At 38.0% G+C, this 10,580-nt stretch overlaps 1 protein-coding gene across 2 annotated transcripts in view; it reads right to left on the bottom strand.

The window, feature by feature from the left end:
- mbd5 (methyl-CpG binding domain protein 5) overlaps positions 1-6,805 on the bottom strand; it is a 59,892-nt gene extending 53,087 nt beyond the window's left edge. The window contains exon 1 of one of the 2 annotated variants that reach the window (XM_014011999.1): positions 6,749-6,805. The gene's annotated coding sequence lies outside the window, so the exon portion shown is untranslated. Of the gene's footprint in view, positions 1-6,650; positions 6,708-6,748 lie in introns of those variants that run through there. The other variant, XM_014012000.1, reaches the window with a different exon arrangement.
- Between the last annotated feature and the right edge of the window lie 3,775 nt (positions 6,806-10,580).

Raw genomic sequence — 10,580 nt, 5'->3', positions numbered from 1 at the left:
CAAGAGGGGTGGTTAAAAATAAAACTAACACAATTTCAGATTGGGATTTTTTTATTTTATTTATTTATTTGTCCTGATGCATCTCAGTAATCCAGGTAAAAAAATCAAAGGAAAAAAAAAATTGTATAGGTCCTCTGGAGGGGTTCTTCTTTAATGAAACGTTTCATCTCTCTTCCAAGAGACTTCTTCAGTCTGAGAGTTTCAGACAAAATTCAGGCTTTTGAGTCCTGCCTCCAGGTGACTGATACTCACAGTCACCTGTGAACCATAGCCATGTAATGTGAGTATCAGTCACATGGAGGCAGGACTCAAAAGCCTGAATTTTGCCTGAAACAGACTGAAGAAGTCTCTTGGAGGAGAGACGAAACGTTTCATTAAAGAAGAACCCGTCCAGAGGACATATACAGTTTTTTTTTCCTTTGATTTATTTATTTAACATTGGTCATTTACAACTGTCATCCAAAGCAACCCTAAAGATTCAAGTTTCCAATTGTTCTTAGATTGCAGACTACAAGAAAGAGGGGGACAAAAACTCACTCCCGAAGCCTTAAAACAGCACAGTTTTGTAATCAAATGCAGAAGGACAAAAAAAAGAATTTAAGTAAAAGAAATTATAAATTACATCAAACAGCTTGTAGAACCACAGCTGAAGATGCCTGAGTAATTGAATTTGCAGTCCATTAAAAACAGCAGTTCATGTAAATGAAAATGTTCCAAGTACAAATTTCAAACATAATCAGGCAAAGTATCCGGCTCGCATTATATAATATGGTTTTATGTGGATAGTTTAACCATTTCACAAGATTCATTGAGCATTGTGGCAGATTTTTATATTAAAATGTGATATGTGTGATTTAATTAGAAGAAAAAACAACACACTAGATGCTTTTAAACTTGTGCAGAGAATAAAAACCTCCTGGTTGGTAAAGCAGCCATTTACCTTTGTCTAATACCAATGAATATTGTCACAATATCTATGAAATGGTGACACAAAAATAATCAATGCAAGCATTAAGTTTTAATTTTAAATCTAACTCAGTACTAACTGGAAAACTCGAGTTTCATTTGGGGATTTAGGGGGCAGACAAAGCCAAATTTCCAAAAAGGTGATTATAGAGGTAAGCCTTCTTGTAACGAACATTAAAATAAAAATCAGACAACCCCATCCTTAAAAAAGGCAAAATAAACCAGCTGAATCTCTGTTGTGGAAATATTATTAATATTATTTCCATCACAATTTCTAAAAGCAGACCTGTCTCTATAGACTCTTTCCCACAGTCTTGACTCTCTTTGGCTATGTCCCACACTATTTATTTTATTACACATTTATGTGTAAATCATAGAATCTCACATTAAGAAAGTTATCCTTTTGTAAAATAAACATTTTAGAATTGAATTTCAAATTAAATGTCATTAACAAAAATAAAACCTTCAAACAGCAACAATTTGTGCACACTTGCCTACTGAATAGGATCTAAGCTCATTATTTACTTTTCTTTTTATTCATTATTTACTTTTGTTTTGGAAGGAAACCCCCACCGCCAGCAACCCCTCCTGTTTGCAGTGCTTTATCAAACAATGGGAAATGGCAACATTTATGTCTTTTTAGTTTTTCTAAAGGAATATTGGATTCTGCACACACAACAAAATCTCCAGACAACTCCCACCTTACTTCTTAGTGTTCAGGAGTTTGCAGCGTGTCTCGCTCAGACTCAGACAGGAAGCGGTCTTATTTTCTTATCTGTCCAGCTCATCATGTGCTGACAAAACTTACAGGTAAGTTCTTCTTCAGGTAAATAAAGAACCACTGGGACATGACATTGTTCTGTCCTAAATGTTACCCTAAGACTGCTTCATATTTTTGGAGGACGTTGCTCTTTTAGTATGTCTTTTCGGCGTGCATCGTAGGTTCCTTTTTCTCCCTCTCTCTCTTCCTGTTGAGAGGGGAGCTCATCCCGCGTACCTGTTAGCAGGTAAAAGGAGCGGCCACAATACCTCAAACTCACCCAAATGAGTTAATACTGTGAGATTCAGCCGTTTTATACTGGATCACAATTTGTTTGGTCAATTCCACGATTCAGTGATTCAACCAATGGGGTAAATACTTCTGTTTCTTTTTATATCTATGTTTGTCAGTCAGTAAAACCATTTTCATGAGTTTTACGGATTTTTCTCCATTATTTTTGTCAAAATAAGGTACAACTGGTCACGAGAGTAGAAAGAGTAGAGAGAAAACTAGTTTGCCCAATTTTGAACATTTAAAGTGCGTTGGATTTTGTTTTTTAATCTTTAACAAACTTTTTAATAATCGCAAGCATTCCCACAATAACACAGTATGTTTACACACACAACAAAACCACGAGCTCTCGACGACCGTCACTATCGAAGGGGAGGCTTCGGCACCATTTACATGGAGCTGGTTTTTTAGTGACACTGCAACTTTTTTGTTGCGATCCAGCCACTCGCACGTCACTGTTGATTGGAATCTGACACCAGCATGTTTTGAAACCAGGTCTCACCCCTAATTTACACTATAAGCAGTTCCCCTGCACAGTTTGCCGCTACTCGCACCCCAATTTATACTGCGTCCAGTCCGCTCTGGTGTGAAGCATGGAGGAACTCCAAGAAGCATGTGTAGGAAACGCAAGAGAGTGCAATCTGCCAGGGTAGAGAGTGGTTGTTGCTCCGGTTTAAAACGTTCACGGATCTGTGTCCCCACGGAAAACTTGTGTGTGACGGTTTTGCACTTAGCTTCAACTCTGTTTTTGATGAAAATAGGCTGTGTCCAAAACGGCAGGACGGGTCCTCCGAAGGTCGAATTCGTCGGCTGCATACGTCACAGCACCGCAACGAAGGACGTCCAAAACCGAAGACTCCTCCGATGCGGCCGACAAATACGTCCTTCTTATTGCCCGAATCGAAGGACAGGTCCGATGGATCCTTCCCGGCCCAGCGTATCCCATAATGCATTGCGGCCCGACCGGAGATTTTTTTATGCTAGTAATGGCGGACGAAGCGAGAGAAAAGAATACATTTTAAATAAAAATATGGTGATATAAAAATAAAAAAAAAATAGCGGTTGTATTTCTAATACTTTTATCATTTGTATGGACATGTTTTTACATATTATTTTTTCGTCATAAAAACGCGAAATAAACATGAACCTACAGCGGGTCAATTAGTTCTTCAAATGATACTTTTAAGTTAATTTTATACTTTTGTGATATTAATCATGCTAATGTATTGATATTTTTCTAGTTTTGATTTAAGTTTGCTTGTTTAGCGTCGTCACAGTTGCTAGGTGACAAGACGTACGCCGGGGTAAGGAGGGGAGGCTAGACCGTCCAAATTCACAGCCTCTTTTTTTCCGGTCTTCCCGGTCTACCAAGGACCCGGTCCGCCGAGACCGGGTAGTCTGGGTCCTCCGGAAGACCCGGCCTGTCGTTTTGGACACAGCCATAGAAAGTACTGCCGACATTCTTGCTAACTTGTTATCGCAGCATGTTGTTGTGATCACGTGGGCTCTGCATACTGGATCCAAGCGCTGCTGGACAGAGAAGCTGGAGTGGAGTCAGTGGACTGCTGGAACGGACTGCTTATATCAGAGCATTTTTATCTGACATTTTTTATGCAGGCCGATAAAATACGATACTCATTTTTTGGCTGATATCAGACTGATATCTGATATCAGTATCGGATCGGAGCACCCCTACCGTCAATCAGGAGTTTGTCCCCACTGAGTTAAAAGATCACAGTTTTAATAAAATGTTTAATACAAACCTCTAAAATCAGACAGGAGCTGTTAGTCCACTGTGCTTTGTAGCAAAAGTCTTTTCCTTAAAAAAATAAATAAATAAATCTTGACACATAAGGTAAATCTCATCACTAGGTGATGCAACTTTTATAACCATAACCATAAATTAAAAATACTTCAAAGATTTTGTATCTTTTTAGTTGCATTTATTCAAATAATCATGTAATCAGCAAAGTTGAAAGGTTTAAGTTCAAATATATTTTGATATCCTTTTAGGGATCCATGATTAGTTGTAACATTATACTTTACTTGATAAACGTATATTTTAACTGTAAAATAAAGACTGTAAAAATATTGTAAGATATTTAGTTTTTATAATTTTAAAAAATATATTTTAACACAGATGGAGCCATTTTATTTACACGCAAAGCATTCTGGGTAAATTATGACATGGACAGATCATCGGTTTGAGCGAGCTATCTCCACCCTGAAGGTTAATCTTGGACAATATCTGATGATCGACTCTTTTAAATGAAACCAGAGAGCGTTGACAGAGAGGAGAAGGTAGAAATGACTCAGCCTGTAACTGAAAATATGGATGGAGGACAACAGAGCTGCTTCATGGAAGAAGAACCTCAGCTTAGCCTGTTAACCTTTGCGCTAGCGCCGACATTATATTACATTATATGTATTAGCTCAGCGCTAGCGCGGCAAGCAAGCTAAACTGAGGTCCTCCATCCATATTTTCAGTTGCAGACTGAGTCATTTTTGTGTTCCCCTCTCTGTCATGTGGATGGAGGACCTCAGTGACGAGAGGAGAATGTGTAGCGCTGAGCTAATACATAAATATGGTGATAGCATCAGGGCTAACGCTAAAGCTAACAGGCTAATCTGAGGTTCTTCTTCCATGAAGCAGCTCTGTTGTCCTCCATCTATATTTTCAGTTCCAGGCTGAGTCATTTCTACCTTCTCCTCTCTGTCAACGCTCTCTGGTTTCATTTAAAAGAGTCGATCATCAGATATTGTCCAAGATTAACCTTCAGGGTGGATATAGCTCGCTAGCAGCCTCGCACCGAGGACCTATCCACATCATCATTTACCCAGAATGCTTTGTGTGTAAATAAAATGACCACGTCCATGTAATATATTTTTAAATTTTTTATTTAAAAATTATAAAAACTAAACATCCTACAGTATTTTTACAGTCTTTATTTTACAGTTAAAATATATGTTTATTAAATAAAGTCTAATGTTAAAACTAATCATGGACCCCTTTAAGGTTCAATGACTAATAATACAACATCCATCCTTTAGACATAAATCAATTCAAAATGGAATTTGTAAATAGCTGAACATGATAAATTTAGTTGCCAAATAAGCACAGATTTAGCTAAAAAAAATATAGTAAATCTTCAAGAAGGGTTTATTGAATTTCAATCATTTGATCATTTTACAGATCTGACAGGTCAGAACAAGCCAATTTAGTTATTTTAACATAAATGTAAACACATCTATCTATACTTAAAAATATTCATCACACACTTTAAAATCTAACATAAAACGTTTATTATGTGGTGCAATTTGAAAGATGTTCTTTCTTCCAGTAGTTTTCCAGATATATTGATATTCAGAAATGCAGGTATGCACTCAATGCAAACAAAACACTTGGCTCTTGATATTTTACTCAGCTAATCTCGATGTAAAAACGCAGTCACATCAAAACTGATTGCAAATTGATCGGCCACGAATGTTGACTTTGTCTTCTTTTAGCCACTTTGACTGTCACCATGAGTAAACAAACTCACACGGCAGCTGAAACATCTTCACGAATTTTGATTACAAATTTTTAATTAAGAACAGATTAACCACCAACATGAGACAAAAACGTGTGGATTTTGTTTCCTTATGATTTTTTGACTGATCTTTATTAAACTGCAGTGAGTACCTTTATGTAAAATCAGACGTATTGGCTATTTTGTTTCTGCACATATTTTTGTTACTGCTCAAAAAGCACAACTTATTCGGGTTTTGTGAAAACAAAAAAGGCAAAAACACTGATAAGGTTCACTAAATTGTCCTAATCTCCTCATAATGACCTGTGCCATACATCTGACTCCACATATTATACATGAAATCCTGCAAATCTCAGCACACATTGAGCCGGAACCTCATAAATAAACCGTCATAATTGTCAGAGGTGACAGCTAGACAGAACAGCATTAAAAACAAGCCTTTCTTCGAAGCTAGAGAATATGATGTGTTTGTATTCATCGTTTTAAAAAAGGCCAAAGGTGCACAAATAAGAAATAAACCAGCCCATCAGCTGTGAGCTTCTTTTGTAAAAAGACAAAACACAAAAACACACACAAAAAAAAGGCACATTAGCTGCTTTTCTGTTCTGGGTTCGGTTTCCACGGTTCGTGGCCCTGTGAGTGCAAACAGCAAAAGGTACCATGTCACCGAGCCGAATCGGTCCGGTTCGACTGCTTTTTGATGCATTGGACACAGCTTCAGAACTAGCTGGAGGCTTAGCAGCCAAGCGTCAGCTGTCGAGCTACCGTTACTGAGCTTGTTGTAACGAATGTGCATCAGACGGCGAGCTCGGCTGCGTCAATAACCGAACCGGAACCGGGTTTGTGCACGCTGAGGTCATGCAGGACATATTCCGGTTTTAAAATGTCGAGGAGGGGAAGGAAAAAAAATACATTAGCTAGGCCCGCGTTAGGTTTCGAGCCAAAGGGGGGGCCAGGCAGAGGCCAGGGCCAGGCCGAGTTAGCACTGGTTAGCCTAGCATGCTAGCTAACAGCCGTGCTAGCCCGCTGCAGATGAAGAGGCTTTTTCAGCCTCTATCGTTCCTGTCTGAGCCTAATTAAAACCGCAAACTGTCCCTACTTACCCGGACACCCCGGCGGGTGCGTCCCGGCGCTGGGAGATCAAAATAGAGCAACAACGAAACCTTTCTGAGGATGAGAAAAAGAAGAAAAAGAAGCCTACCCATTAGTTCTGTGCCTCTGCTGCTTCTCCTACACTGGAATATTGGAAATGATGGAGAGCCACTGCGCATGCGCAGCGCAGTTAGCCCAGCAGATGGGAGAGGTGATGCACGCTTTTACTCCAGAGTGCACAAACAGGAGACGTGCAAGGAGAGCAGCTCGGTTAAACCCGACACGTACAGGCCCGGAACCGCTGGAACAGCTGGATACGTGGGTGGGATGAGTCACACTGAACCACAGGAAGGTGCACAACTGACTGACACTAGATAAACTTGTGACAAAACATGAGAAAACACCACCGCAAAACGAGAAATTAAAGCACAACAAGCGTAAAAAATGTACATTTTACAAGACATTATCAAAACGTACAAACAAACCAAACACAAATCGCATTAAACAAATGCATAACAAACTAAAGAAGTCACATAAATAAAACATAATCCATATACGGTGATATGACAAAAAAAACCTCACAAAATAAACCAAATCACAAAAGAAAACACAGAAACAAATTAAGATGTAACATCAAAAACAAAAAGATAATAAAATAAAATAAAGAATAATTACAAAAAAACCAATAAATAGCCTAATAAAAACTCATAAATTCCAAGACATAACATAAAAATGCTGTTAAATAAGCCTCAGTACATAAAACAAACAAATTAATTAAAACATAATACATTATGACAAAAAAATCACAAATTTATTAAAATAAAACTTGATCAGTCTCTTCCTAAACTTGTTTACTTTAAAATTATTTTCAGAACAGAAATCCTCTTTTGTTATATTACTTTCCTATAAAACTTTGAAATGTGTCATTTTCTTTGTCTGCTTGAAAGTTTTGATTTAAAGAAAGTAAAGTTAATGATAAAAAAAGCACACAATTGCAAGGTCATCTCTTCATTTATCACGTCTTTTCAACCATAAGTGAACCAGAACATATTTATTTTCCCTGAACTAAAAAAAATAAAGAGAATGAGAACAGAATAAAGCTTTGAGTCTCTAACCTCGAACGCCTTTTATCAGTTTGGAATCAATACCAACTGGAAAGAACAAGCTCTCGCATGCCTGGTTTTCTAAAACAGTTGCACTTATTTAAAACACTCAAACAATATCAATAAAACACACAAAAGCGTCAACATTTTTAGCTGAACTCAACTCAACGCGACTCTGAAGATCAAAGCTGAGGAGCTGATAAATGAGCTGCTGGGGAAAGAAGAGGCTTCGGTGTGTTTTAAGGTGAAAGCTGAATGTGTGAGCAGAGGTTCATTTTACATTAATGTGAACGCAGACCATTTGTGGCAATTCATTCTGCTTTCTTTATCAGTCAGTTCAGTAAGTTTCTAAGTAAGTAAAGTAAAGTTTTATTTATAGTACCTTTCATAGAAATAGATTCACAAGGTGCTGTACAATCAGAGGGAAATCAGAAGATATACAATCAGAACAGGATATATAAAAATTTGGGACAAAAATGATAAAAAGCTGTACAACCACCAAAGTATCAAGACTGTGCAATCCGAAAAAATAAAACAAGTAAATAATATCTAGACAAAAAGGGCAGAGTAACACATTAACATATTAAGATGAAGGATTTTTAAATCATAAATTAATTTGGAGGCAGGTCACCGAATGGGTAGATTGTGGAGTACTGGTACTAGGGTTGGGCAATATTGGCAAAACAATTTATCACAATTAGTTGTGGTATTTAGCCGGTAACGATTAATTTGACGATTAATCCCCTGGAGTCCCAGAACATCCTTATGTCATTGTCACATGATCAATTTAGTGGGAAAGATTTTCTCTTCGTAAAAATCTGTTCCAAATTGTGTCAAAATTACAGACTTCAGGCTGTACATCAAAATGTAAATTGTGCTGTTAGATTAATAAATTACAGAACTTTTTTTTAATGTTCGTCATATTTGAAGCGGAGAGGAGCACCGAGCGAACTGACTGCCTGCTGGCATTAATCGTATTAATTGTCAAATGCCAAAAAAAATAATCGATTAATATTTTTCTGACGATTAATTGCACACGATACGATTATGCCCAACCCTAACTGGTACACTTTAGAAAAATACATTTTTGATAAAGTGAACTGATTTTGGATGAAAATACTGGCTATTTGACACACATTGATATGATGAATTGTACGGTCAGTAGGTAGGGTTTGGTGAAACAGGCACTAAAAGGTCAGGCTGCAGAAAAATGCTGAAATTGGTTAGTTAAAAGCTTGTTTAAAGAGGTGTGTTTTCAGATGTTTCTTGAATGAATCAATGTTTTCAAGCATGCGCAGATGGATAGGAAGTTCATTCCAGAGCCTGGAGGCCATGGAGGAGAAGGCTCGGTCACCACGGGTCTTGAGACGTGTGTGGGGAACCATTAGGAGATGTTGATCCTGTGAGCGTAGGCTGTGTTTGGGCTTGTAAGGGGAGATGAGACTGTTAATGTAGTCAGGCGACTGGTCATTGAGAGCTCTGAAAGTCAGGACCAGGATTTTGAACTTGATTTGAAAATGAACAGGGAGCCAGTGAAGCTCTGAAAGGATCGGGGAGATGTGAGAGAATTTTGAAGTTCAGGTTGTCTTGCTGCAGAGTTTTTCTACATTGGTTTATCTTTGTTGTGAAGACAGTAAAATATTTAAAAACAGCGTCTTGTTTGAAAGTTGTTTTGTTCACGTTTAAACTGGTGGATTCATGAACTGCATGGTGTGATGGTTGTATAATTAAAACCAGAAACATATATTACAAATATTTGACTATTTTTGAGTTTTCAAAGTTGTGTAAACTTATTTTTCGGCATTCAGTTTCTACAAACATTGTGCTATTTTTACCCTTTTGTATATTAAAAGGGTCCATTCTTCTTGAGATAGGTGCTGTGACTTTTGGTTTTTGCAGCTTTTGTACATTTTAAAATCGTTCACATTAATTATAAATATTTCTCCAAAAGAAATACACTGAGATTTCCTCAATTCCTTTAAAAGCACTGACCTCATTGAAAGCTGTTTCTGTGGTAATATGTGATATTAGGAGCACTTTCAGAAACTATTAGCACATATGTGTTGAAGATGACTCTCAGCCACTACCACACCAAGTTTGAGCTCAATATCTCAATTCAAGATTCAAAGACTCAAAGTGTTTATTGTCATGTGCACAGATGAAAACGTGTTTTCCCTGAGCAATGAAATTCTTACTTTGTCGTCCATTTTGAATGCCAACAGATAACCATATTAACAAAAGAAACGAATCATCACCGAAAGGACACAAACAATGTTGATTAGATAAAAGAGGAGACTAAACTAAGGATAATAACATTGGAAGGGAATGATATAATAATGACAACAAGAAGGGAACTGGGAATCTGTTTTAAAGTGTAATGTGCAAATGTGCAGCAGGTAACAGTCTGAAATGTGCACATGTGCAGTAATAGTCAGAAGAATGTCACATTCAGTTGTTTAAAAGTCTGATGGCACTTGGGGAAAATGAGTTCTTGTATCTGGAGGTTCTGCATGTCACACTTGTGTACCTCCGGCCGGAGGGCAGATGTGTGAACAGTCCATGGTGGAGGTGGGTTGGGTCTTTGATGACTGAGGCTGCTCTCCTGTGAACCCTGCAGTGGTAGATGCTCTGCAGAGAGGGCAGTGAAGTCCCTGTGATCTTCTCAGCAGTTTTTACCACTCTCTGCAGGCGTTTGCGGTCCATAACGGTGGCGCCCAGGGCCGGCTCTTGGCATAGGCGAACTAGGCGGTCACCTAGAGCGCCATCTGCTGGAGGGGGGCATCGAACTGCAAAAGAAAAAAAGTAATTATTTGTAATCCCTGGTTGTAACTCTGCTCA

This window comes from Austrofundulus limnaeus, unplaced genomic scaffold, assembly GCF_001266775.1.
Source record: "Austrofundulus limnaeus strain Quisiro unplaced genomic scaffold, Austrofundulus_limnaeus-1.0 Scaffold87, whole genome shotgun sequence".
NCBI lineage: Eukaryota > Metazoa > Chordata > Actinopteri > Cyprinodontiformes > Rivulidae > Austrofundulus > Austrofundulus limnaeus.
This window is presented reverse-complemented; position numbering and strand designations above follow the sequence as displayed.